The sequence below is a fragment of the Heptranchias perlo genome, chromosome 1, assembly GCF_035084215.1.
Source record: "Heptranchias perlo isolate sHepPer1 chromosome 1, sHepPer1.hap1, whole genome shotgun sequence".
In the NCBI taxonomy this organism is placed as follows: domain Eukaryota; kingdom Metazoa; phylum Chordata; class Chondrichthyes; order Hexanchiformes; family Hexanchidae; genus Heptranchias; species Heptranchias perlo.
Window position 1 is genome coordinate 191,484,658 of NC_090325.1, and position 27,073 is coordinate 191,511,730.

General features: G+C 44.6%; 1 protein-coding gene across 1 annotated transcript in view; it reads left to right on the top strand.

The window, feature by feature from the left end:
- The first annotated feature begins 4,557 nt into the window (after positions 1 to 4,557).
- LOC137330224 (PDZ and LIM domain protein 5-like) overlaps positions 4,558 to 27,073 on the top strand; it is a 274,221-nt gene continuing 251,705 nt past the window's right edge. Inside the window, exon 1 of the mRNA XM_067994479.1 lies at positions 4,558 to 4,636. The gene's annotated coding sequence lies outside the window, so the exon portion shown is untranslated. The remainder of the gene's footprint in view (positions 4,637 to 27,073) is intronic.

Below are 27,073 nucleotides of genomic sequence, written 5' to 3' on the forward strand. Positions count from 1 at the left end.
GTCCTCGATACTTATACTCGGGCGTAAACAAGTGTACGTGTGGCGGACGGCCAAGTCAAACAGCTGGTGGCCTTGAGGTGTCTTGCGCGTTGTAAACACATTTAGCTGCTGACAACACTTGTGATAATTCATACAGTTCACCCTTATGTCACACCTCCCCACCTGGTTTCTGCTAGGTGAGGGGAGTTAAAACCGAGCCCTTTATGTTTAAGTGCTCTACTAGCTAGGGATAGGCAAATAATTCATTGCGTCACTCGTACGTGAGACTTAAATTTCTGAGAACAGAGGTGAGTCTAGTTCCACAGGCAGACGTCAGAAGGAGAAAGAAGAAAACCCACAATGACCAACTGAGATTCATCATGCCAATTCCCCGGAAACAAGCACACACACTCTGGAGGGAGGTGAGACATGAAGCTCTACTGCACCAACTCGGAACAATGGGGTTGTACAAATTTCTGGAATCATTGCTAAAACTGCAAGCTTACGAGCAATGAGCTGAACTGACTAGATTTTAATTCAGCCAATAGAGTCGCTATTAAAAGCTGCTAACTTGTCATTAGAGCCCAGCTGATGATGATTTTACTACCATACTCTTAACCTGCCTTTCTAACCTCAGATATTAATTCTGTCAATTAATGATATCTACCTAAGAAAGAAAGACTTGCATTTACACAGCGCCTCTCACGACCTCAGGACGTCCCAAAGTACTTTACAGCCAATGAAGTACTGTTTGAAGTGTAGTCACTGTTGTAATGTGGGAAAGTACTTAAGTACTTTGAGTACTCTTATTATTTGATAATAAGATGCTGCCAATTGTATTATCATAAGTGTTAATAAAGAAATGTTAATTTGTGAATTTGTGGTCTGACTCATTCACTAAGTAGCTTATATGAATTCTAATAGGCAGTTGGTAGTGTTTGCATTGGTTGATGTAAAACTGTTCAGGTGAGCCAAATTTAGGTATTTAGTACTGCCCTAGATGTGGAGAGTGAAATTCTATAATGCTTCTTTGACGAGGAATTACGGTGAAAGGGTGAAAGTGAAAGGGTGAAGGTGAAAGGGTTAAGGTGAAGAGGTTAAGGTTACGGGTTCATCTGCTACCCTTTGATTAATGTTCCTTACACAGTTTATGGGTTTAGTGATCGCAGTGCTCTTAAAGAGGCAGACTTTTTCTACAAGCTAACACATATGATTGGACTACGATGCAGTAATAGATCTGATGATCGAAAAGTGAAGTATGAAATGTTCCTCACCAATTAGAATTGTAAACAATTTTACAACACCAAGTTATAGTCCAACAAATTTATTTTAAATTCCACAAGCTTTCGGAGGCTTCCTCCTTCGTCAGGTGAACAGTGTAGAATTTACAATTTATTTTAAATTCCACAATTTATTTTAAATTCCACAAGCTTTCGGAGGCTTCCTCCTTCGTTGTCACCTGATGAAGGAGGAAGCCTTCGAAAGCTTGTGGAATTTAAAATAAATTTGTTGGACTATAACTTGGTGTTGTAAAATTGTTTACAATTGTCAACCCCAGTCCATCACCGGCATCTCCACATCATGGCTACCAATTAGAATAACATCAATCACTTTAAGTATTTAGTACCTTCCTAGATGCAGACAGTGAAATTCCCAGATCATCAATCATTTCACTGGCACAGATATAAGGATCATGAATGAATAGCAGTAGTTTTGACCTCTCCAGCAACTGACTCCTACTGTTACCCTTGCCAAAGCTGCCTCTAGAAAATTCTATGAATCCTATTTCCAGCTCTTTTCTGTCCTGTTGCTAGCTCTCCTAAAGACAACGCCAATCTTTTTTGACTATCTTTCCCCCTCCAATTCTATTCTTGTTATTTTGGAAGAGCCTCCGTTTCGTCATTCTGTTTGTCCACTATAACCAAAATTCAGTTTTATCCCTGCTGTGTCTGTCAGATCCTCCTCTGTCTGGTATCCAGTGAGACTTCGAATCCTCCCATCTTCCTCAGGTTGCGTGCCTCCATACTTATCCCATCCTATGCCCTCTCTTCAATGTCTGTGACCCTGAATCCGATTTTCCTTCTTCTTTGAAATGTCCTTGCGTTCATCTTACCTCAGAGAAGAGTGTTTCCCTTTATCCTTAATCCGTATTTCTAAAGTTACGCTGCTCATCTTGAAAGTTTTGGCCTAATCCACAGTCACTGGTATGGTTTTCGACATGGCTGTTCCATTGGCGCTCTTTTTATGTAATGAGCCTCCGAACTCAACTCTTGAACATTAGTCATCGTCCTTTAATTTCTTCAAAGCCTTTGATGGGATCTAGCAATTTGCACTTTTAGCATCAGCAATGGAAGCGGTTGTTCAGTGGTGTAAGCATCTAAAGTTATCTCTATAGTGTTTTTTGGAGATAGAAAAATCTGTTTGCCTTCTTGATAATTCCTGCAGTTGGTTAGACATGGTAAATATCCAACTTTCCTCATTGCAGGACTATGGGGAAAGAACAGGGGAGTGGGACTAATTGGATAGCTCTCTCAAAGAGCCAGCACAGGCACGATAGGCCAAATGGCCTCCTTCTGTGCTGTGTGATTCTAAGTACACAGATATACATGCACAGAAAAGGTAGAAAAAATTATCACAGATTTGAAATTTGAGGCAAAATTACAGCATGATAGCTCATCTTAAAAACAGTATGTGAGTTCAATCTAAGCAAACTTAGCTTTTACTTGGGCATTACCGACACAGTGAATTTAAACTAGCTGAGATTTATGAAGCTGATTTGTATTCCATTGCTTATCAGAATGTACTCTCAGCATCTCGCAGTGAACGGAACCTGTCCAAAAGCCATTGTGTAGCAATTAAAAGCAAACACAGTGGGAACATTCCCGATGGCTGATGGGATGTTCAATTCCCAGCCTATACTGAGTTAGCTGATTTAAAATGGGCAGCAGAGCCACTGTAGTTGGCATCAGTGGTTCTGGCAAAGGAGCAAAAAAATCTCTTCAGATTATTATCCAGTGATCTCTGCTTTGTGTGTGTGTGCATGTGTGTGCATGTGCATAAGTGTGCACGTATGTGTGTTTGCATGTGCACACATATGGTCGAGGCTCACCAATCCTTTGCACTTGCAGGTCTGGCTGACTGGTTCTCTCATGTAGGGTTTGTTGGTTTCGCTGGAAGCTGCTCTCCTCCCTGGAGAGCTCGGGTGAAAAGCAAGAGAGCAAAACAAGAGAGCAAAACAAGAGGAGCAGAACAAGAGACAGCAAAAACAAGCGAGCAAAACAAGAGAGAGGCAGAACAAGAGCAAAAAGCAAGAAAGAGAGGGGTTTCGAGTTTCCACTTATATACCCCTCCTCTTACAATGGTCTTCGTCACTTAAATGAGGCACTGCATGTCAGTTTAAACAGTTCTTACAAAATCCTTAAGAATCTTTGATGGCTTTTGATGGTCTCTCATCTTGTTGCAATTGCTTTTCTCGATGGGACATTGTTAATTCCGATTTGTTGAGTACCTGCCACACAAGGCTTCCTTTTGTATCCAACGTCTTAGGTGTTGATCGGTTTTGCTTTAAAACAAAGACATAGCCCCACCATGTCTGGAGCAGTTGCCTCTTTCAATGGCCTACTGCCTTTCTGATCGTTGACCACCTGCTGTAGGTTTTGCATTAAAACAGAGACATGTCTTGAAGCAGTAATTCTCCCACATTCCACTGTGCGTGTTGTTGATTTGTCTGGTGACCTCTCACCTATCCTTCCATCTTAGGATTTTAGTCAATGGCCAAAGTTTTCCATATTCAGGGAAAAGGTGGAATTCCCAGAATTCTTACAGGCAGTGGAAGAAGTATTGCTTTTATGGAGAATCCTAGTCATGACCTACATACATGGATCAGTTGTCACATCTACATGAATCAAATCTGACACATTAAACAAATACAGTTCGACTTCCCCAACTCTACAGGATAGAGAATATAGTTAAGCTGGGTGACTTTAGGACTGAGATGAGGAAGAATTTCTTCACTCAGAGGGTTGTGAATCTTTGAAATTCTCTACCCCAGAGGGCTGTGGATGCTCAGTCGTTGAGTATATTCAAGATTGAGATCGATAGATTTTTGGACACTAAGGGAATCAAGGGATGTGGGAGTTGGGTGGGAAAGTGGAGCTGAGGCAGAAGATCAGCCATGATCTTAGTGAATGGCGGAGCAGGCTCGAGGGGCCGTGTGGCCTACTCCTGCTCCTATTTCTTATGTTCTTAACTAAAAAGGCATACAATTGAACATATATATAAGTCAATAATTATGACAGTCAGGCAATAAGTAAGCCAGAGAGATTAAAATCTCAAAATCACCCACAACTTTTGCTTGCCTACGTTAGGAAGCTGTTACTCTGATTTGACAGTGTGCCTAAGGAACATTTACACGCACTGTTTAGTTTAATCTCTTGCTGAAACATGTTCAGGTATCAAAATCAGCGTCTGGTGTTTTTGCTAATCAGGATTTTCTGTTATGTTCTACAGGAAACTCCACCTTCCCTTGACGAAGAACAACACATTTCTTCCACATACATCAGAGGAACTTTATTAACTGGGCTAGATGCCAGAAGAGTGGCAGGGAAGAAGACTGTCTATTGGAAAGAGATGGGACAAACTTTTGGCCAAATTTCAGGTAAGCAACTTGAGTTCATAACACCAATGCAAAATAGTTGGCAGAGTGTCTTATCAAAAGACCTAAAGCTACATTTAAAATATATTTCTTGCCAGCAGTTGTCTATTTTTCTCTCCCACATTGTAGAGGAAAGCTTTTAATACCATTAGACAGGCAGGAAGTGATTAAAGAGAAATGTTTTACCACCAAAAAGTTGGAGGGTTCGGGGGGTGGGGTGGGGGCAGGTAGGGGGAGGGAGGCATAAAAAGTCAGGAAGATTTCACCTGAGATAAAATAGTTTGAATGTAATTTAGAGTTAAGGATTAAATAAGGTTCTGACTCTCTAATAAAAACAGAAAATGCTGAAAATACTCAACAAGTCAGGCAGCATCTGTGGAGAAAGAAACAGAGTTAATATTTCAGGTCGATGACCTGAAACATTGGGCATCATTTTAGCACCCGCTATCAGGTGCGTTCCTGGCGGGGGGGGGGGCTCCGAAAATCGGAGAATCCCGGAGTGGGTCGGGAGCCCGGCTCCAACCCGCCCACTTCCGGGTTCCCCACTGACGCGCCGGCGTGCGCACGCAGCCCCCGCTGGTGGGAATCCCGCAGGCAATTAAAGCCAGCGGGGTTCCACTTGAAGCTATTTATTTTGCTTGTTCAGGTCATTAACTGACCTGATTAAGGGATTATGTGAGGAGGGGTGGGATTTTATAGAAAACTGGGACTGTTTCCCATACTCCCAGTTCAAATGGACGTGTTGCAGCTGTCAGCCTGTGGCAGCTGCAAAGGCCCATTTGACAGATGGGGGGGGAGACCCTCACTCATTGCAGGAGACCACTCTGTCACTTGGGACAAAGTTTGGCCTCCACCACCCTCCTCCTGACAATCAAATTCACCAACTTGCACACTTACCCCGGGGTCCAGAGACATGTACCTACCTTGCGGACCCCCTCAGATGTACATCTTCTGGATGGGGGCCGCCGTAGCTGCAGTCATGACCTCCTCGGAGGGCGAACAGCATCACCAGCCTCACCAGCCTCGCCGTCCACCTCTGACACGTGGAGCTCCACAACACAGTGCTGTGACACATCCACCTGTACAGCAGGAGGGAGGGCTACCGCAGAGAGAGATGCGTCGCAGAGGGTACTACCCTCGCCACAGGGTCCACAAACCGAGGCTCAGCTTCCTGGACCTCTCTGAGCAGCAGTGCACACGGAGGCTCAGAGTCACTCGACATGTAGTCGTGGACATCTGCAGCCTCTTTCATGCCGAGCTGCTCCCGGCTGGCCCGAGCACCATCTTCATACCTGTCGCTGTCAAAGTCACCACTGCCCTCAACAACTTCTCCTCCGCATCCTTCCAGGGTGCCACCGGGGACATCGCCGACGTCTCTCAGCCGTCTGCACAGAAGAGCCCTGCAAATACACCTACACCCACTCTGCAGTGACACAATGGGTGGCATCAGTTGTGGGTCTTCATTGTGATCCTCAGGAAAGGGCATTATTGCACAAACCAGACGAGATTCGCAAAGACATGGCAGTAGTGGTGCCAATATAATATGTACTGTGAGTTGGTCAGAAATTCAATATAAGTAACAACCATGACAAACCCTCAAACACCCTTGTGCATCCCCTTCATGCTCACGACACGTTTGCCTTACGCTGCCTACTGCACATATGTGATGCATGCCCTGTGGCTGCAGCACAGGTAGTGGCAGGTTGAGTGAGGCTGACCGTGAAAGAGATGCACGAGAGGGTGAGTATGAGATAGAGCCATGAGATTGTATGAGGATTGGGTTGAGTGGTAGTGGCGGGATGAGTACTGGCGAGGTGAGTAAGTGCAGGTAAGATGAGGATGAGCTTTGAGTGGGTATGAGGGGTGATGTGACAGAGTAGTGCTGGCAGTGCAGAAGGAGATGTGGGGTGGGGGCGGTGATGTGGCAGACGGAGTGTAGGGGAATGAGTAAGTGTACTCACTTTGGCTGACCTACTTAGGTCATTGGAGCACCTCCTGCACTGTATGCAGGTGGGCGATATGTTGGTGGTGCAGGTGACCTCCTCTGCCACCTCGAGCCAGGCTTTCTTGGTGGCAGAGGCAGGCCGCTTCCTCCCGCCCGCCGGGGAGAAGATCTCTGTCCTCCCCCTCCTCCTCACCCCATGTATTGATACCTGGAGTGAGGCATCATTAAACTGGGAGCAGCCTTCCCCCTGGGCTGCTCCATGCTGTCATTTTTTCTATTTGTTGCAGCGTCTGTCAGTGGAGGACTGCCCCTTTAAATAGAGCTCCTCCAGCTGACAGAGCTTACTGCGCATGCGCAGCCCGCCCGACGCGCAGATCAGCAGCGGGGAACCCGGAAGACCAGGTAAGTGGATCCAATTGGGCTGCGATCGCGCGGGTGGCTGACTAATTTCACCGGGTGCGTTACCCACACGCCCAATAGCCCCCCCGCCGCGAACCCGCAGCCCTGGTAACATCGAGCCCATTAACTCTGTTTCTTTCTCCACAGATGCTGCCTGACTTGCTGAGTATTTCCAGCATTTTCTGTTTTATTTCAGATTTCCAGCATCTGCCGTATTTTGCTTCTGACTCTTTAATGTTGCACCTGTTAAAGCATCATTGTGCTCATGAAAAACTATTGGGCAAACCTGTGATCTTTTATTTCCAAACACAAAGGTCTCAATGTACAGTGAACCTAATTTGTGCAGGCTGTTAGCATAACAAGAATAATGCAAATTCGTTCAGTTTTTGTCCCTCTTCCAAACAAAAGAAAAGTTTGTTAAACCTCTGAATATAGCGCCTCTTTTCAGAACATGCACTGTCCTTAGCTTCAAACACTTACGGTTCACACCACATTTTGGGAAGAGAGGATGAGATTGTTTTGGTTATGCAAATTGGGGTAAAATTTTCTTATTCTCATGGCTTCTATCCAGGTGATTTGTTATTTAGGAAAGTGTGTGACTGTCAGTGCAGCTTAAAATGCACTGTTAATTCATTGCTACATGACAGTTGCACAAATATCACCTTTGGGATTGACTTCACGTGGCTACCTCTTAGTACAGGCACAAGGCTTAAACATTAACTTTGTGCTGGAATTAACATCTGGCAGTCACTAACGATGGTGGGGATTTCTGATCTTTTCTGACCGGCAGTCACTAACGATGGTGGGGATTTCTGATCTTTTCTGACCAAGCGGACGTTTTTGTGATTTTGCCTCAATGTTTTACCATTATTCTGTGCGTGCGTTTATTCATACGACATGTCGAGTTTTCCATGTTGGCATCACTACATGGCCAAAGCATGTGTGCATACTTCAAAAAGACATTCGAATTTGAGTAGAAACTTATTAATGGGGTTCTGGAATTCTCTAATAAAATTGAGGCTGCTTTGGTTATATAATTTCAGTGTCAACTTGACTCAGCGGTGCCTCTGACTCTGACTTGAGCATATAATCTCGGCTGACACCTCACTTGCAGTGCTGAGGAAGTGTTGCATTGTAGGAGGTGCTGTCTTTCGAACGAAACGTTAAATCAAGGCCTCATCTCCCTGTTCAGGTGGATGTAAAAGATCCTGTGACACTATTCTAAGAAGAAAAGGGGAGTTCTCCCCGTGTCCTGACTAACATTAGTCTTTCAACCAACATCATTAAAACAGACTAACTGGTTATTTATCTCATTGCTATTTGTGGGACAAATTGGCTGTTGCGTTTGCCTACAGCACAACAGTAACTACAGTTCACAAAGTAATTCATCAGCTGTAAGATGCTTTGGATGTCCTGAGGATGTGAAAGGTGCTATATAAATGCATGTTCTTTCTGTCTTAACACAGAAACCTTGGTCTTGCAGTTTAGTGAGTCATGATAAGCTTAATATTTTATTATGGATTGGTCAGGTGGGCAGAAAAGTGGCAAATGGAATTCAATCCAGAGAAGTGAGGGGTAATGCATTTGGGGAGGGAAAACAAGGCAAGGGAATACACAATAAATGGGAGGATACTGAGAGGTGTAGAGGAACAAAGGGACCTTGGAGTGCATGTCCACAGATCCCTGAAGGTAGCAGGACTGGTAGATAAGGTGGTTAAAAAGGCATACGGGATACTTTCCTTTATTAGCCGAGGCATAGAATATAAGAGCAGGGAGGTTATGCTAGAACTGTATAAAACATTGGTTAGGCCACAGCTTGAGTAGGGCATACAGTTCTGGTCACCACATTACCGAAAAGATGTGATTGCACTAGAGAGTGTACGAAGGAGATTTATGAGGATGTTGCCAGGGCTGGAGAATTTTAGCAGTGAGAAAAAAATTGGACAGGCTGGGGTTGTTTACTTTGGAACAAAAGAGGCGGAGGGGAGTTTAATTGAGGTATATCAAATTATGATGGCACTAGATAGAGTGGATAGAGAGGACCTATTTCCGTTAGCAGAGGGGTCAGTGGCCAGGGGACATAGATTTAAAGAAATTGGTAGAAGGATCAGAGGAGAGCTGAGGAGAAATCTTTTCACCCAGAGGGTGGTGGGGGTCTGGAACTCACTGCCTAAAAGGGTGGTAGAGGCAGAAACCCTCAACTCATTTAAAAAGTACTTTGATGTGCACTTGAAGTGCTACAGGGCTATGGACCAAGTGCAGGAAAGTGGGATTAAACTGGATAGCTCTTTCTTGGCCGGCAAGGACATGATGGGCTGAATGGCCTCCTTCTGTGCCATAACTTTCTATGATTCTATATACTCCCAGCCATCATACTCACTCCATTCTTTTGAGTACTTAAGAAGGATCTCCACCCAAAACATTTATCTGCCTTTACTTGTTCAAATACTGGTTCTTTCCAGCACTTGCTGTATTTATTTAATTCCTCTTCAGCTTACAAATAAAATGTTTCTTTATCTGTAAGATGAGAAAAGGTGCCAAAGGAATCTGGGGGTAGATTCCATGGGGTAGACTTTCAACTTGTCGCTCAGGTGTAAAACTAGCTTTGCAGATCGACCACCCGTTATAGAAACTATCCGATTTAAATTTCTATAACGGGTAGCCAACCTGCAACACAACACATCACCCCTGTGCTCGCTGACCTACATTGGCTCCTGGTCCGGCAAAGCCTCGATTCTACAATTCTAATCCTTGTTTTCAAATCTCTCCATGGCCTCGTCCCTTCCTATCCCTGTTACTTCCTCCGGCCTTACAACCCTCCGAGACCTCTGCGCTCTTCCAATTCTGGCCTCTTGTGCATCCCCGATTTTCAGCACTCCGCCATTGGCGGTCGTGCCTTCAGCTGCCTAGGCCCTAAGCTTTGGAATCCCCTCATCTCGCTACCTCTCTCTCCTCCTTTAAGATGTTCCTTAAAACCTACCTCTTCCACCAAGCTTTTCCACCTGACCTAATATTTCGTTATGTGGTTTGGTGTCAAATTTTGTTTGATAACGCTCCTGCAAAGCACCTTGGGATGTTTTATCACTTTAAAGGTGCTATATACATAAAAACATAAGAAATAGGAGCAGGAGTAGTCCATACTCCTTAGAACAGAGAAGGTTGCGAGGAGATTTGATGGAGGTATTCAAAATCATGAAGGGTCTAGACAAGAGTAGATAGAGAGAAACTGTTCCCATTGACGGAAGGGTCAAGAACCAGAGAGCACAGATTTAAGGTGATTGGGAAAAGAACCAAAGGTGACATGAGGAAAAGCTTTTTTACACAGCGAGTGGTCAGGATCTGGAATGCACTGCCCACGGGGAGTGGTGGAGGCAGATTCAATCGTGGCCTTCAAAAGGGAACTGGATAAGTACTTGAAAGTAAAAAAAAATGTGCAGGGCCACAGGAATAGGGCGGGGGAGTGCGACTTTCTGGATTGCTGTTGCATAGAGCCGGCGCGGACTCGGTGGGCCGAATGGCCTCCTTCCCTGCTCTAACCTTTCTATGATTCTATGATACGACCCCTCGAGCCTGCTCCGCCATTCAATAAATATAAATGTGAGGCGTTGTCGTTGTTGTTGTTGTCGTTGTTGTTTTGCGCCCAGGCGGAAAGTTGACCCCTTGTTCCTGGTACGAGGATTCACATGCCAGCAGAGCAGCGCATTTTACACTATTCCCAGTGTATTGAAGGGGGCGATTTTAACCTAACCCGCCCATCGAGAAACTGACGGGGTCGGGGGCAACGCTGGTTTTATGCCCAGCCTGATTTTACTCCCCATTGAAGTCAGCAGAGAGTAATAATGGACGGCGTGTAAAATCGGCGTTCCACCCGATCCACTGGGTTTTCAGCCCAGAGAGTTAGGTTTAAAATTACCCTCTCCGAAGATTCCTGAATGAATCATTTATCTGCTAGAAATGAAGCTCACATTCCATGCACAAAATGAGCAGGGTGAGTTTCAAAAACATTATCGCACTGTTCAATTTTGATTTGTTACAGCAGACAAGTTCTGGCAGAACAGGACTCAGTTGCCTTTAGCAATTACAGTGCACTTATTTTTTTTTTGGTGGAGTATTTTGTTTATAAAATATCATTGTACATTTGGGTAATGGAAAGTATCTCATTTTTATTTTCTTGCACACTGCAACTGTGGAATCTCCCCACCGTCCCATCAACAAGACTGATGTTCCAGACTACGTTCACTATGTCGTTGGCAGCTGTATTATTGGATTGGTACTACGGGAGTTTTGGGGAACTATTGGTGGTGTATGCATTTTACAGGTACTTCAATAATATATTAAATATCCTACATCTGCACACACTTCCTCTATCAGCTCTTCCCATGATACATTCCCATGTCCACTTTTACAATAGAAATTCCTATGTAAACTTGTCACGTTGCAATTACACCCTCCCGCCACTGGTGGCGCTTTGGCACCTCAATTTTGCATCTCCTAACTCCTGAGCCTGTACTGCAGAGAAACTCCTTTGTTGAACCAACTCTACTTCTCTGCTTCCCAAACTGCCATAATATTTTTCAAATTATTATACAAAAATAAATAAGGACAGAATATATGATTTTAAAAATGGTTATTGAATTACCCTGGTCCAATTACCCCATATTCTTTGACCCCTTTTATCTGTACACTACGCTTGGTCTCAACTCCCCCTGTGCAATACCACAAGAGTTCAACTAGCATTATAGAAAAGTGCTTCTTCGCCAGTTTTCCAGTACAATGATTCAGAAAGGTTCGGGCACAAAGGACATTCTAGTTTTTTAACTGTTCTGAGGGACACAATTAAAAAGATCTTTATCTTTATCGTATCTGATTTGTGCAGTGTTTATGGTTCACCTTGCTTCCTACAGTGTAGATGATCCAGGAAAATCACAAAATCCCAAAACCAGGACACAATGCCAGCTCCCAAAATACTCCAAGTCATAAACACCAGACATGTGAAAGAAAACTACCAAGAGACAACCCTGGCAGGGGTGGTGGGAATGCACACACAAGTCATACCCTACCAATAAATGCTGATAGGGTTAGATGAAGAGGGGTGGGAGGAGGCTTGTGTGGAGCATAAACACCAGCATGTACCAGTTGGGCCGAATGGCCTATTTCTGTGCTGTACATTCTATGTAATTCTACGTCCTTGTGTTCTGGACTGGATCTCCTTGACTTACACGCGTACTCCTTCAATAACTCCAAAGCGGGGCCGAGTTAGCACTAGGCAAAACGATGGTCAATTCAATTCGTAAGCTGCTTCAATCCGCAGTAGACGAGACATACGGAACGCTGAGTATGTTGCGAGACACTTGGCACAATGAGTGTAACTTCTGTTCGCATACTGTGACAAAAGTAAAGGACACACGAGCGTTCGCCCACTTCGGTGGGTATCTTACATAACGTAAAAGAACAATCTCTTTCTGCATACTGTCCTTAGGCCCAGGGCAGAGGTACTCTCCCCTTTGCAAGTTTACTGCTCCTTCTTTGGTGTCAGTGTCCCGAATTTTAAAAGTTTTTCTTCAAAGACTAGTGGCGGTCAAAAGAGTTGGTCAACACCAAGGTGCTTGATACCTTCTCGAATGGCCAGAGGTTGCTATCGAATTGGTCATTGTTTGGGATCTGTGCGAAACGACTGCCCATCCTGTATTTTAAATACCTCCCATCTCTCTATGTGTCCACCACTCAGCATGGAGGCCGCCCTGAAAAGCTAACGCCCTTTTAGGCAGTTTTTGCTCACAATACATATTATCAAAACCGCTTATATCCAGGGCTGGGAAATGCCTCGGAGTTAATCCCACTCCCGCATCGTAACTTCACCGAAAGCGTTTACACGCGTAAATTGCGGCGAAATGCCAGTGGCTTTTCCGTGGAAAAAATGGCCAAGAATGCCAAACTGTGGCAACACCCACAATGCATTGAAAAATGGATCTATAGTCAAAATCTGCAAAGGGGTATCAATGCACTCTTCTAATTTGCATTATAAATGGCCCTACCTTCATTGGTGGAAAGAACTACCCCCCCTTCCCAGCCCCCATCCCACCCCTAGCGCCGATAAATGGTTGCAGCCCAATTTCTAGGTGTTTATATGAAAGGGGGGAGGTGTGTTAATGTAATTCATCCAATTGGATGAGAAATAATTAATTGTATGGGATTGATTTTGGCAGTATGAGAATCTCATTTTGCTAACATTATCTGATACTGTACTTCATATATATAGATATAGAAGCAGGGTATTTTAAAGTATAGGTTTGAATAAGTTGGAAATGTCAGCCGTTCTCAATAAATATAAAGTTTATTTATGTCTGGGCATATATCATAAAGAGATGTCAACGTCTTCTCCTTTAAATCCAGTAGCATTACAACATAATCCTGCCTTTACAAGAATTTTTTGGAATCTGAACCTTATTAATCATAGAAGCTAAATTGATCAGCTCTGCAAGGCAAGGTATTGTAAAACCTCGAGAAGCCACAAAAGAGTTAGACATATGGCGTGCAGCCATTTTGACAGAAAAGAAGAGACGAGGCCGAACGTTCCGTGCTTTTCCGATTGCCAAAGTGAGATAATTTCAAGTCAGCTATGCTAGAACCTCAAGCATTCTACCACGGTATCAGTAAATGGCCCTGACAAGTTCAAACAAGCAAAACTCTCAATGCAGACAACTGCATGCATTAAAATGAAAAGCATTTACCAGCTGAGGAGCTGGCTAATATGGCAATCATCCCATTGCATCAGGATGGTGATTATAGAAACATAGAAACATAGAAAATAGGAGCAGGAGTAGGCCCTTCGGCCCTTCGAGTCTGCTCCGCCATTCGATATGATCATGGCTGATTTTCTATCTCAATACCATATTCCTGCTCTCTCCCCATACCCCTTGATGCCTTTTGTGTCTAGACATCTGTCTAGCTCCTTCTTAAATATATTCAGTGACTTGGCCTCCACAGCCTTCTGTGGTAGAGAATTCCACAGGTTCACCACCCTCTGAGTGAAGAAATTTCTCCTCATCTCAGTCCTAAATGTCCTATCTCGTATCCTGTGACTGTAGCCCCTCAATCTGGACCCCCCAGCCAGGGGAAACATCTTCCCTGCATCCAGTCTGTCTAGCCCGTCAGAATTTTATATGTTTTAATGAGATCCCCTCTCATTCTTCTAAACTCGAGGGAATACAGGCCGAGTCGATCCAATCTCTCCTCATACGACAGTCCTGCCATCCCAGGGATCAGTCTGGTGAACCTTCGCTGCACTCCCTCTATGGCAAGTATATCCTTTCTTAGGTAAGGAGACCAAAACTGCACACAATACTCCAGGTGTGGTCTCACCAAGGCCCTGTATAACTGCAGTAAGACATCCTTGCTCCTGTACTCAAATCCTCTTGCAATGAAGGCCAACATACCATTTGCCTTCCTAACTGCTTGCTGCACCTGCATGTTTGCTTTCAGTGACTGGTGTACAAGGACACCCAGGTCCCTTTGTACATCAACATTTCCCAAACTATCACCATTTAAATAATACTCTGCCTTGCTGTTTTTCCTTCCAAACTTCACATTTATCCACATTATTCTGCATCTGCCATGTATTTGCCCACTCACTCAACTTGTCTAAATCGCCTTGAAGCCTCTTTGCATCCTCCTCACAACTCACAATCCCACCTAGTTTTGTGTCGTCAGCAAACTTGGAAATATTACATTTGGTTCCCTCATCCAAATCATTGATATATATTGTGAATAGCTGGGGCCTAAGCACTGATCCCTGTGGTACCCCACTAGTCACTGCCTGCCACCCCAAAAAAGATCCATTTCTTCCTTCTCTCTGTTTTCTGTCTGTTAACCAATTTTCAATCAGTGCTAGTATATTACCACCAATCCCATGTGCTTTAATTTTGCACACTAACACTTATGTGGGACTTTACACACTAACTCTTATGTGGGACTTTATCAAAGGCCTTCTCAAAATCCAAATAAACCACATCCACTGGTTCTCCCTTATCTATTCTACCAGTTACATCCTCAAAAAACTCCAGTAGGTTTGTCAAACATGATTTCCCTTTCATAAATCCATGTTGACTTTGTCTAATCCCGTTGATATTTTCTAAGTGTCCTGTTATGACATCTTTTATAATAGACTCTAGCTCACACATGCAAGCAATCATACCTAGAGTCATACCTGGAGTATACCTAGCACGAAGGAAGATGGTAGTGGTTGTTGGAGGCCAATTATCTCAGCCCCAGGACATTACTGCAGGAGTTCCTCAGGACAGTGTCTTAGGCCCGACCATCTCCAGCTGCTTCATCAATAACCTTCCCTCCATCATAAGGTCAGAAATGGGGATGTTTGCTGATGATTGCAGTGTTCAGTTTCATTTGCAACCCCTCAGATAATGAAGCAGTCCGTGCCCGCATGCAGCAAGACCTGGACAACATCCAGGCTTGGGCTGATAAGTGGCAAGTAACATTCGCGCCAGATAAGTGCCAGCCAATGACCATGTCCAACAAGAGAGAGTCTAACCACCTCCCTTGACATTCAACGGCATTACCATCGCCGAATCCACTCAAGAAGCTCGACACCATCCAGGACAAAGCAGCCCGCTTCATTGGCACCCCATCCACCACCCTGAACATTCACTCCCTTCACCACCGGCACAACGTGGCTGCAGTGTGTACCACCCACAGGATGCACTGCAGCAACTCACCAAGGCTTCTGCGACAGCACCTCCCAAACCCGCGACCTCTACCACCTAGAAGGACAAGGGCAGCAGGCACATGGGAACAACACCACCTGCACGTTCCCCTCCAAGTCACACACCATCCCGACTTGGAAATATATCGCCGTTCCTTCATCGTCACTGGGTCAAATTCCTGGAACTCCCTAACTAACAGCATTGTGGGAGAACCTTCACCACACGGACTGCAGCGGTTCAAGAAGGCGGCTCACCACCACCTTCTCAAGGGCAATTAAGGGTGGGCAATAAATGCCGGCTTCGCCAGCGACGCCCGCAACCCATGAACGAATTTTTAAAAATCAAGACGTATCTGGATGTTATTTTAAAGTTTGCAGTTGGCAAGTGTTTCTGCTTGCTATAACATCAGCATGAGAGGGAGTGAAGCTAAACTGGGAGTTCCTCAATTGGATCAGGCCCAGTTAATGATTAGCTTTCCTTCATTTGTTTACCTTTCCTTAATTGATTCTGAGAACTAAGAGCTGTTACTTATCAAAATATGGCTTTGGAGGCGGCAACCTGAACAACACATTTTAATGAGAGAAAACATCTAGAAAAGATTAATTCAAAAGACACGTTATATTTCCCAGTTACACTTCAATGATGGCTAACTAAATGTTCTGACACATTCTTCTATGAGAGCCGCTATATAAATGCAAGTTGTTGTGGTGGCAGCAACAGGAGTAGATAGAGAGGAACAGTGTAGATAGAGAGGAACAATTTCCTCTGATGGGGCAGTCCAGAACAAGGGGGCACAATCTTAAAATTACAGCTAGTTCATTCAAGGGTGATGTCAGGAAGCACTTCTTCACACAAAGGGTAGTGGAAATCTGAAACACTCTCCCCCAAAAAGCTGTTAAGGCTGGGGGTCAATTGATTGCTGGATTTTTGTTATGAAAGGGTATTAAGGGTTACGAAACGAAGGCGGGTAGTTGGGGTTGAGATACAGATCAGCCATGATCCAATTGAATGGTGGAACAGGCTCGAGGGGCTGAATGGCCTCCTTCTGTTCCTATATTGCTATTTTCCTGTGACAGTGGGAGCAGGAATAGCAGTGACAGTGTCCTCTCAGGTTGAGTCGCAAATGATATTCAGATTCCAGAACCATAGTTTGGGTTAGTTCAGTAAAGATCCAAATTTTGACCAATTCAAGGAGTTTGCGACTGCTCTTCATATTTGGGGGAAAATAAACTTTGTGTGTGTGTCATTCACAACATTGCCAAACATTTCCCTACCATCAAGCAGAATCCTCTCTGCTTGAGAATCCACTCCAATAAGTGGTTATTTTTAATTTCTTTTTTGAATTTGATAAATTAATTCTTACTCACACCTGCAAGCTGGCAATCTAGTTCCCTGACAGCACTAACCTGGTACATGTTCGATCCTTCATTTATGTTACTTTGGTCAGTACGTATCTATCCAAACTCTGTAGTGTGAAAAGCTTTGTAATTGGCAACACAGATAAGGGGAATTTAAAGACAGAGGCCAATTAGTACCCACAGTTTCTAAAGATCCTACACCAGTCCACCTATTTTAGGGATTTGTTTGTCGGGAAATAGAATAACTTAGGGCAGGACCGTTGAGAGAGAAAGGATATGTTTGGAGTTATGAAAATGAGAAAACATTTCTGTATTAAGAGAGGGTTTCTCAATAAGTAAGAATGCCCCAGTTGAGGTCATTTGTGTGATTACGATAGTATCGCCCCATCTTCAAAGAGCTAGCTTCGATGCTTATCCCTAAATCATAGAATCATAGAAGGTTACAGAAGGAGGCCATTTGGCCCATCGAGTCCGCGCCGGCCCTATTCATGAACAATCTTGCTAGTCCCACTACCCCGCCCTATCCCCATAGCCCTGCACATTTTTTTGTTTCAAGTACTTATCCAGTTCCCGTTTGAAGGCCATGGGCAGTGGACCAGAAATTTGGGGAATTCCAGTGCCAGCTGGAATGTATTGTCCCGAATGAGCTCCAAACAGTGACCCACTTTAGTAATCCTGGAGCTGATATAGGATGAGTCAGCTTTTTTTGGGGAGGCAGCTCCAATGAAATTCCAACGTCTGATGGTGTCGGTGTGTTGGCAGTTTGAAGCATTGGTCATCAAATGTGTAACTATTTGCTGATTAGGGCAACTAGTAAGCAGCGCCTATCAAACTATTAACTCTATTGGTCATATTTACGCTACCAACTTCCCAACATTACCTGAGGAAGGAGGAAGCCTCCGAAAGCTTGTAGATTTCAAATAAAAATCGTTGGACTATAACTCAATTACAGTGGGCTGCATGAAGCGTGCAGAGCAGGACACAGGGAAGTCTCCGATGACCCACTTTAGACCCGATCGCAGGAGACCTAATCAATGCATCAATACAGCTCAACACCATTAAGTGGTTGGAGAGCTATCATCAAACAAAATCGCCCCAGGCTGAAGAGCAGATTTATTTTTGTTATGTGGTGAAGGACAATGAACTGACTCCTTCAGAACTTCCAGGTGAAAAGAATTCAGGAGAGAGAAGTGTTTAAATCCTGGGCAGGGAGAGAGGTAGAGATTTGGCAAACCTGGCATTGGCTGGTAAGGAACAAGGGGTCAACAAAGCCCACCTGGTGATCTCAACACCAGGGAGAAGGTCTGTGCTACTTGGTGAAACTGCCTCAATCAAGATTTCTGGTTGCAGATTGTGCTTAAATACAAACAGTCTGCTACTTTATAAGAAACTCTGTTTGAGGCACTGAAGGTGAAAAAAATTTTTACAAGAATGAGAGATTATAACTATTAGGAAAGAGAAGGCTGAGGGGTGACCTAATAGAGGTATTTAAAATTATGAAGGGGTTTGATAGGGTAGACATAGAGAAGATGTTTCCCCTTGTGGGGGAGTCCAAAACTAGGAGTCATAAATATAAGATAGTCACTAATAAATCCAATAAAGAATTCAGGAGAAACTTCTTTACCCAGAGAGTGGTTAGAATGTGGAACTCGCTACCACAAGGAGTAGTTGAGGTGAATAGCATAGATGCATTTAAAGGAAAGCTAGATAAACACATGAGGGAGAAAGGAATAGAAGGATATGCTAATAGGGTTAAATGAAGTAGGGAGGGAGGAGGCTCGTGTGGAGCGTAAATACTGGCATAGAACAGTTGGGCTGAATGGCCTGATTCTGTGCTGTAAATTCTATGTATAACTCAGCCATTTGGATAATGCACAGTGGACTTGTGGAAAAGGTCTAAGGAGGCTAGTTTTACAGTTAAAGATTGTCCACCAGACAGTTTGAAGTAAGCCAGTCCTGCCTGCAGCCTGATTGCTGGTGGAATCACTAACTGGACAATCAAATGGCTGGAGTTTGTACAATTCAGGGATTTACATAGCAGTTTGGCATTGAAAGGCCGTGGCTGCCTTGAAATGAGAAAGTGGGGGAGCAAACAATACGTGGAAGGATGTCAAGCTCTTGAAAAATGAATAGTTCATGGATCTTGGCTACTCTATTAGCACTCAGAAAGTCCATTCGGGAAATACTCAGATGTGCGTAACAGCTTTTTATCTTGGATAAAGGATACAGGCTACATTTGTATAATAAACTCTTGAACTGTTAGCATTCGGTGATAGAATGCATTGTGCCCAGGGAGGGGCCTAGCCAAGGAGCGACCTTATTAGGATAGTCTTTGGACTACATTTGGGAAACATATGTTGTTTGTTTTAGGAAGGCATTTGACAAGGTCCCACATGGCAGACTGGTCAGAAAGGTAAAAGCCCATGGGATACAGGGAAATGTGGCGAATTGGATCCAAAATTAGCTCAGTAACAGGAAACAAAGGGTAAAAGTCAATGGATGTCTTTGCGAATGGAAATCCATTTCCAGTGGTATGCCACAGGGCTCAGTGTTGGGTCCCTTGCTGTTTGTGGTTTATATTAATGATTTGGACTTGAATGTAGGGGGCATGATTGGCAAATTTGCAGATGACACAAAAATTAGCCGTGTAGTTGATAGTGAAGAGGATAGCTGTAGACTCCAAGAAGATATCAATGGGTTGGTGGAGTGGGCGGAAAAGTGGCAAATGGAGTTCAACCCGGAGAAGTGTGAGGTAATGCACTTTGGAAGGGCAAACAGTAAAAGCGAATACGCAGTTAATGGGAATATATTGAGAGGGGTAGAGGAAGTGAGAGACCTTGGAGTGCATGTGCACAGGTCGCTGAAGGTGGCAGTACAGGTAGATAAGGTTGTGAAGAAGGCATATGGAATGCTCTCCGTTATTAGCCGAGGTATAGAATACAAAAGCAGGGATGTAATGATGGAATTGTATAAAATGCTGGTAAGGCCACAGCTGGAGTATTGTGTGCAGTTCTGTTCACCACATTACAGGAAGGACGTAATTGCTCTGGAGAAAGTGCAGAGGAGATTTACAAGAATGTTGCCAGGTCTTGAAAATTGCAGCTACGAGGAGAGATTGGATAGGCTGGGGTTATTTTCCTTGGAGCAGAGGAGGCTGAAGGGAGACTTGATTGAGGTGTACAAAATTATGAGGGGCCCAGATAGAGTAGAGAGGAAGTATCTGTTTCCCCTAGCAGAGAGTTCGAGACCTAGAGGATATAGATTTAAGCTGATTGGTAGAAGGATTCGAGGGGACATGAGGGAAAACTTTTTTACCCAGAGGGTGGTGGGTGTATGGAATTCACTGTCTGAATTGGTAGAGGCAGGGACCCTCAACTCTTTTAAAAAGTACCTGGACCTGCACCTAAAGTGCTGTAAACTGCAGGGCTTTGGACCGGGTGCTGGAAGGTGGGATTAGCATGGGCACCTGGTTGTTCTTCGAGCCGGCGAGGACACAATGGGCCGAATGGCCCCCTTTTGTGCTGTATCTTTTCTATGGTTCTATGGTTCTTTCCAGTATACTTCAGCATAGGTTTTTCTGCTTTGTCTATCTCTTCTAGAAACTCCATAGCTAGGAATGTTCAGTTCTTGGTCTCACCTTGGCTGAAGCCAAATTTCTATCAAAGCTATGTCATCCTCCTCCGCATAGTAACTATGCTTTGAGTTGCCCAGTTTTATTCTGAGATGCTTTGTGAATTCCTAAATTCCTAAATAGACACTTCAACACTGTCGCACTTGTTGAGATGGGGTTCCCGTTTTGTGGGCACTCAGCCCACACTTACCCTTCCAATAATTCGCTTGGCAGTTCCAATTGGGTATAACAAGGCTTTATTATAACATCAGCAGAATCATCCATATACACGGTATCTAAGTGAGCGCAACAGGATAAAAGGTTGGTATCATCTGGTTCAAAGTCTCTTGGACAGCAGCACAGCTCAGTAGATCTCTGCTGTGTTTAGATCCTTTTGTGCTTTTCTTTTATGTCTTTCCTTATATTTTCGTTGGATACACCTACTTTTACATTAGCTAAAACTCATCTAATATGCACAGACTGAGCGTCTTTGCTCAATTTGGCTTTAAACGGCTTATTTCTCACAAAGATCGCTGTGTCCTTGTTCAGAGTGAAGTGTGACCTCCCTGTTCTTGATTGATCTTTGTTTGTTGTTTATCAAGTAACAAGGTCAAAGATCCCTAAAGTAATTTAATGGTTAACAGGATTACCTTTGTCTCCCTTGTTTAGTAAAACAGAGCTAGTCAAAACTTTTTTTGTATCTTATACATCCCCGGGCAAACATGTGGTCTCGAGTGACACAATAGAAAGTCAATTGTTGGGCAGAGACATGTTTTGACTTCTTTGATCTGATGATTACCTTGTACAGGGGCAATCTGTTCCCTGATCAATAGAGATCTCCTACCAGCAGAACTGCCACTTCTTGTTTTATTTTTACATTCCATTCTTCCATTTGACCCTTGATGCGCCGGGCACTTTTCAGTATAAGCTAACTTTTATTCTTTTACGGTATTATCTCACAGTTCCCTACTTTGGGGGAAAAAAACGTAGTTTTGACCCTCTCAACATGATGACTGAACATCTGCTCCATCCCGTGCAAGGGCCGCCAGCTCCAGATTATGAGCACGTTTTTTTAAGCCTTTTAATCATACGTTTTAAACGGCACGTCACAATACATAACACGGCAGCAACATCCACTTGCAGCACCCACTAAGACATGTGATACGATTCTGACCCAGGGCGAGTGGAGATATCACTTAAAATATCCCACCATTGAAGTTTGGGGGCCAAGTTCTCTATATCTGCCGATAGCTCCTGATTCCGCTGCTGCAACTGGTGTAGGTGTTTAACAGAATTATTAAGCGCCTTAATTAATTCTATAAAGTTTTCCTGAATTGGAGGCCTATCATATCCAAACCGGGCAACATAGTTGTGAAGTTCGGGTTTTTTGGTGCCTGAGATGGTAATATTAACCTGAGTGTGGGTTTTGACATTAAGCAAGGAATGTCCATTAATAGTGGCAGGGAGGTGCGGGGTAAAGCAAATGGTGGTCTGGCTGATGGGACTGGTCTGGTCACCATACTGATATGAGGTAGCTGTAGTGGTGAGGGAATACTCTCCTTTACCCTGATAGCTATGACTAAGACGGTGATGCCAACTGGGTTGCGCTGACATAGTACAATTAATGTCTCTGTAGTCCCAGTTGAACCCACAGGCTGGTACATAGTGATCGGTAACATCACAAGGGCAGAGCCATGTATCCTCCTTGAAGTCGCACCCTCTTAGATCCGGAACAACCTAGGTATAATTATTGATGATGGTCACCAGGGTGGGTGCATGCTCATGTCTCACAAGCATTCCCCTCTGGATGACTCCAATATTCTCTATTCTAAAGACTGGGCTGGGGTCAGCATGTGGTAAAATAGGGAATCTTCATATGAGTCCTATGTACGCCTCATTATGGACGGCAATCTTGGGTCCCAGTGTGTTGTTGCCAATCTTTGGCATGATAGCAACTGTGTGGTACGACAGTCACTTTCGTCAACCTGCGAACCTGACATAACTGCCCCTGTTTTATGTCTGATATTCTATTCTAAAAGCTCGTCATTCGTGACCCATCGAGGCAGGTGTCCCTGCTGTACCTGACTAAGGCCTTCTCGAACCTCACCTATCATCCATGATCCATACGGGTACAAGTAACTGCCCTTGATGCCACATCTGAGGCATGTTTAATCTCATATGCATCCAATGTATTAATAACTTGGCTGGTCTTGCCGATCAGTTGTAATATTGAAAGGTCAATTATTTTGACTTCACTCAAATCCTTCCCGTCTATACCCTGTTGTTTTCCCATTATAGTTTTGATCTGGTTGGTCAGCTGTCCGACTCTGTTGTTTATGGCCTCAAGATCTAGTCTGTTTATTCCTGCCATACCTCCTACACCTGTCAATACCCCATCCTGCAGCAGGTCTCGCTTCCTGCGCCAATGGTGTGTTGTCTCATTTGGTCTTGGTCTAAACTGACTAAGGGGTTGGAGTTTATTTCCTAGAGACATACTGTTACGTTCCCGGAATTGATCTAATATTTCATGCAGCATGTCTTTGTATAACTCGTGATAAGTCACATCGCACCAGGTAACCCGGCTGAGGTGAGGTTAGGCACCACTGGTACCAGTTCTGAATGTAAATCATTGTATAGCACTGTTTTGGTTGGGACAACCACATTCTTTGGTCTAGTAACATTGCAGGGCATGGGATGGATGTGTCTGGCGAAGGCATGGGTCTAGGGAGAGGTTAGACAGACTGGGACTTTTTTCCCTGGAGAGTAGGAGGTTAAGGGGTGATCTTATAGAAGTCTATAAAATAATGAGGGGCATAGATAAGGTAGATAGTCAAAATCTTTTCCCAAAGGTAGGGGAGTCTATAACGAGGGGGCATAGATTTAAGGTGAGAGGGGAGAGATACAAAAGGGTCCAGAGGGGCAATTTTTTCACTCAAAGGGTGGTGAGTGTCTGGAACGAGCTGCCAGAGGCAGTAATAGAGGCGGGTACAATTTTGTCTTTTAAAAAGCATTTGGACAGTTACATGGGTAAGATGGGTATAGAGGGATATGGGCCAAGTGCAGGAAATTGGGACTAGCTTAGTGGTATAAAGTGGGCGACATGGACATGTTGGGACGAAGGGCCTGTTTCCATGTTGTAACTTCTATGATTCTATGATTCTATGATTCTGTCTGGTTGTCTTCCAATTTCACCTTGTCATTTTGGTTACATTCAGCACACTGTTCATAAGCTTTCTGTCCCTGTGATATAGTTCTTGTAGTGGCTGGCCCAGCTGGGTGATGTTGCCTTTCTGAACCCCATCTCCACTGACTGATGTTGCATGCTTGAGTTATTGACCGTGGTCTTGCCCACAGGCTGGATATTAGTCCAAGCAGTAGATATCGTCCAATTTCCATTTCCAGTTTTTTTTAGTTCTGTAAATCAAGCATGGTGTCTGTTACTATCTCAGTTTAAAACATAATTTTTAACCTGCTGTTTTAAGTTGGTTAATATGATACAATCTGCTACTTTTGACATTAATCTTCCCGGTGCTCTGAATCAGGTTAACTGACAGGCTAGCTTTGTCGATTATGGGGAACAGTCCCTTCCATCTAGGTGCAAAGGGATGTTCCTTTTTTCCATAATCTGTTACCATCACTAGGTCGTCGACCTGATACTCTAAAGGTCGTACCTTTTTGTCAAAGTACCTTTTCATCTGTTTTTTTTTTATTTGACCGGTTGTTTAGCCATGTACATGTTTGTGGTCCTGATTGATTCTTTCATTTTTTGAGACAAAATTTTCATTAACTGCTCCCTGCAACATTGGTGCAACTGTTGGGGTTAACAAGTGACCTGGCGTCCTCATCAACCTTTCGGTCATAGCCCGGTTTTGATGATATGCAGGGTGATCTGCACAAAATTCCCTGAGCATCGTTTTTAGGGTCCGGTTACCACTTTTCACTAGCCCTGAGGATTGTGGGTGATAGGAAATGTGTAATTTCTGTTTGATTCCTATCATCGTTTGTAACTCGGTGAAAATTTTCCCGGTGAAATGTCACCCCTGATCACTGTCCACCTGTATTGGTACTGAGCCCTGATCACTGTCCACCTGTATTGGTACTGACCCCTGATCACTGTCCACCTGTATTGGTACTGAGCCCTGATCACTGTCCACCTGTATTGGTACTGAGCCCTGATCACTGCCCACCTGTATTGGTACTGAGCCCTGATCACTGTCCACCTGTATTGGTACTGAGCCCTGATCACTGCCCACCTGTATTGGTACTGAGCCCTGATCACTGTCCACCTGTATAGGTACTGAGCCCTGATCACTGCCCACCTGTATAGGTACTGACCCCTGATCACTGCCCACCTGTATAGGTACTGAGCCCTGATCACTGCCCACCTGTATAGGTACTGAGCCCTGATCACTGTCCACTTGTATTGGTACTGAGCCCTGATCACTGTCCACTTGTATAGGTACTGAGCCCTGATCACTGTCCACCTGTATTGGTACTGAGCCCTGATCACTGCCCACTTGTATAGGTACTGAGCCCTGATCATTGTCCACCTGTATTGGTACTGAGCCCTGATCACTGCCCACCTGTATAGGTACTGAGCCCTGATCATTGTCCACCTGTATAGGTACTGAGCCCTGATCACTGTCCACCTGTATTGGTACTGAGCCCTGATCACTGCCCACCTGTATTGGTACTGAGCCCTGATCACTGTCCACCTGTATTGGTACTGAGCCCTGATCATTGTCCACCTGTATTGGTACTGAGCCCTGATCACTGCCCACCTGTATAGGTACTGAGCCCTGATCACTGCCCACCTGTATTGGTACTGAGCCCTGATCACTGTCCACCTGTATTGGTACTGAGCCCTGATCATTGTCCACTTGTATTGGTACTGAGCCCTGATCATTGTCCACCTGTATTGGTACTGAGCCCTGATCACTGCCCACTTGTATAGGTACTGAGCCCTGATCATTGTCCACCTGTATTGGTACTGAGCCCTGATCACTGTCCACCTGTATTGGTACTGACCCCTGATCACTGCCCACCTGTATTGGTACTGAGCCCTGATCATTGTCCACCTGTATTGGTACTGAGCCCTGATCACTGCCCACTTGTATTGGTACTGAGCCCTGATCACTGCCCACCTGTATTGGTACTGAGCCCTGATCACTGCCCACCTGTATTGGTACTGAGCCCTGATCACAGTCCACCTGTATAGGTACTGAGCCCTGATCACTGCCCACCTGTATTGGTACTGAGCCCTGATCATTGTCCACCTGTATTGGTACTGAGCCCTGATCACTGCCCACTTGTATTGGTACTGAGCCCTGATCACTGCCCACCTGTATTGGTACTGAGCCCTGATCACTGTCCACCTGTATTGGTACTGAGCCCTGATCACTGCCCACTTGTATTGGTACTGAGCCCTGATCACTGCCCACCTGTATTGGTACTGAGCCCTGATCACTGCCCACCTGTATTGGTACTGAGCCCTGATCACTGTCCACCTGTATTGGTACTGACCCCTGATCACTGCCCACCTGTATTGGTACTGAGCCCTGATCATTGTCCACCTGTATTGGTACTGAGCCCTGATCACTGTCCACTTGTATAGGTACTGAGCCCTGATCACTGCCCACCTGTATAGGTACTGAGCCCTGATCACTGTCCACCTGTATTGGTACTGAGCACTGATCACTGTCCACCTGTATTGGTACTGAGCACTGATCACTGTCCACCTGTATTGGTACTGAGCCCTGATCACTGCCCACCTGTATTGGTACTGAGCACTGATCACTGTCCACCTGTATTGGTACTGAGCACTGATCACTGTCCACCTGTATTGGTACTGACCCCTGATCATTGTCCACCTGTATTGGTACTGAGCCCTGATCACTGTCCACCTGTATTGGTACTGAGCCCTGATCACTGCCCACCTGTATAGGTACTGAGCCCTGATCACTGTCCACCTGTATTGGTACTGAGCCCTGATTACTGTCCACCTGTATTGGTACTGAGCCCTGATCACTGTCCACTTGTATTGGTACTGAGCACTGATCACTGTCCACCTGTATTGGTACTGAGCCCTGATCACTGCCCACTTGTATTGGTTCTCCCCACCTGCAGACCACCTCACACAATAACCCGCGAGCTGTGGTTAACGCTGTGTTGGCCGTACCGGGAAAATTTAATAAATTTATCCAAAATGACTAGACAGTGAACAAAACCACCCAGCATTTGCGGTAGTGGGCCAATAAAATCAATTTGAATGTGGGTCCAAAGACCGTCTGGCGGAGGTGCCGACCTTAAAAACGCTCTGTTAACACTCGCACCTGGATTGTGCTGTAGACAAACTAAACATCGACTAACTCTGTGAACAATATCGGATTCCAGGGAGTGCCACCAGGC